We start from the raw sequence: 2,643 nt of genomic DNA, 5'->3' as shown, positions 1-2,643 counted from the left end.
ATGAGGTGGATTGATTCAGTGACTGGGATAATTGGGATGGGAGTGTCAGAGACAGTGCGATTGGCACAGGACAGAGCAGAATTTAGGGCTGTTGTACATAGGGTCGCTATGAGTCACAGGCGACTCGACGGCACATAACAACAACAACAACATTACTGTCTCATACAAGTACAATATTTCTGAAGGTCATGCTACATTAGGAGGAGGCTGTGGCACTAGTGATATCATTTTTGATGTCAGATAGATCTTAGTAGAAAGTAGAGAAGACCAAAAGAATGTCTATTTGTACATTATTGCCTATGCAGAAGCACTCGACTATGTGTATCCCAACAAATTATTGTTAACATGGAGAAGAATGTGGACCCTTGAACATTTAATTGTGACAATGTGAAACCTATACCTAGATTAAGAGGTTGTTGCCAGAACAGAGTAAGGGGACATGACATAGTTTAAAGTCAAGAAAGGTGCGTATCAGGGAAGAAAGTGAAACCAGGACACTCCCTGGAGACAAGGGTAGTGAAATTACATCTCACTTAGTTTGGCACATTATTAGAAAGGACTAGTCCTTCGAAAAGGACATCACGCTTGGAAAGGTGAAAGGTCAGCAAAAGAGAAGATTCACCAAGAGATGAAGTGATATGATAACCATAATAATGGAGTAAGGTGTATTTGAAATGGTGAGAATGGCACATTTCACATCAGCTGTTCGTAAGATCACTATGAGTCACAGTTTACTAGATGGTACATCAGCGATAGCTAGTCTATTATCACTCAGTTTGACAAGCAAGTTGTGGTGGCATAGTCTCTAGGGATTTGTGCTACTAACCCAAGTATAGTGCTTTAAAGATTTGAATCCACCAGCAATTTCTTGAGAGACTGAGTTAGTTCACTCTGCATAATGCTCTCCAGTCCCTTCCATGTTAGGTTGTAATTTACAGGATCATTGTTCCTGTGTGCTGCATAGTAATATTTTATTGTATGAATGTATCATAATTTCTCAATCCATTCCATTGTGATTGGGAATTTGGACTGTTTCCATGTTTTTGCTATGGTGAATAACACTGCTATGAACATTAGTGTACAAGTTTCTGTTTGTGTCTCAGTCCTCATTTTCCAAGGATATGCTACAAGCAGTATAATAGCTGGGTCATATGGAATTACGTCCAGCTTTTTGAGGAAACACCTTTCATACATCCTTTCAGTGACTGTACAATTTTACAATCACACTAGCAATATTCCTATCTTACCACATCCTCTCCAACATTTATTACTTGCTGCCTTGCTAAACTTTGCCACTGCTACTGGAGTGAGATGGTATCTCATGGTTTTGATTTGCATCTCTCTTATTGCCAGTGATTTTGCTATCTGAATGTCTTCCTTGAAAAGTCTTTCCATGTCTTTTGCCTATTTTGTAATAGGATTATGAGTCTTTTCCTCCTGGAGACCCTGTGGGATTCTGTCAACTTCTGTTATGAGACCCTTGTCTGAGGCAGTATTGCAAAATGTTTGTTCCCGGTCAGTAGGTTTTCTTTTCACACTATTGGAAAAAGTTTTTTATGAACATAGAGATTTAATCTTTAGAAGGATACATTAACCAATTTTATCCTCTTCAGATTGTGCATTTCTGAGTATATTTGAAAGTCCCTTGATGCTGTAGACTAGGGCTTCTAAGCTTTGTCCCAGTTTGTCTCTTATGAAATTTATGGTTTGGGGCTTTATTCTTAGGTTTCTAATCCATCTTGAGTTGGTGTTTGGTTGATTTTTGGTGGTTTTTTTTTTTTACTTTTTTTAAATGAAAGTTTACAAATACTTAGGGTTTCCAGTCATTCACTGTACTTTTCTCCTGGCCCATACTCATCCCCCCAATTCACTCTTCTCGTTGAAAAGAAAAGAAAAACTCTTTCATTGTTATGAAGTCCCTCCCTCCAAGTCCACTCCACTGTGCATTCTTCATTCTGGACTCCTGTCATGACAATAATACCAAATCATATATCCCTTTTAAACGGTTCTCTCCCTCATCCGTTTCAGTGCAGTATACATCATTCATCCCTTCCTTCTCTGTCTTCCCTCAACCCCAATGTCATTCCTGTTTTACCACATTTTAATATATTAAATTTACAATATTAATGATATTTTTATTTACAATATTTGCTTTATAATATTTGTTTTAAATTGCTTTACAATATTTGTCTTTTTGTGACTGAGGTATTTCACTCAGCATAATGTCCTCTAAGGTTACTCATTTTGTATAATATTACGTGAGTTACTTATTTTTCAATGCAGTGTTGTATTCCATTGTGTGAATATACCAGAGATTTTCTATCCATTCATTTATTGATGACCAATTGGGTTGTTTCCAGCTCTTTGCTACTGTAAACAAAGCTGCAATAAACATGGGTGTGCATATATCTGCTTGGGTGGCAGGTAGGGTTTCTTTAGGATAAATTCCCAGTAATGGAATTGCTGGGTCAAATGGTATTTCTATTTGCAACTTTTTCAGAAAGCGCTATACGGTCTTCCATAGTGGTTGCACCATATTATAACCCCACCAACAGTGAATAAGGGTTCCAGTTTCTCCACAACCTTGCCAGCATTTGACGTTTGCTGTTCTGTTAAATTTTGCTATTCTCACTGGGGTGAGAT

The sequence above is a fragment of the Elephantulus edwardii genome, unplaced genomic scaffold (assembly GCF_000299155.1).
Source record: "Elephantulus edwardii isolate Elephantulus edwardi_28Jun2011 unplaced genomic scaffold, EleEdw1.0 scaffold00122, whole genome shotgun sequence".
Taxonomy (NCBI): Eukaryota; Metazoa; Chordata; class Mammalia; order Macroscelidea; family Macroscelididae; genus Elephantulus; species Elephantulus edwardii.
The sequence above is the reverse complement of the archived record's forward strand: the minus strand, read 5'-3'. Positions refer to the sequence as shown.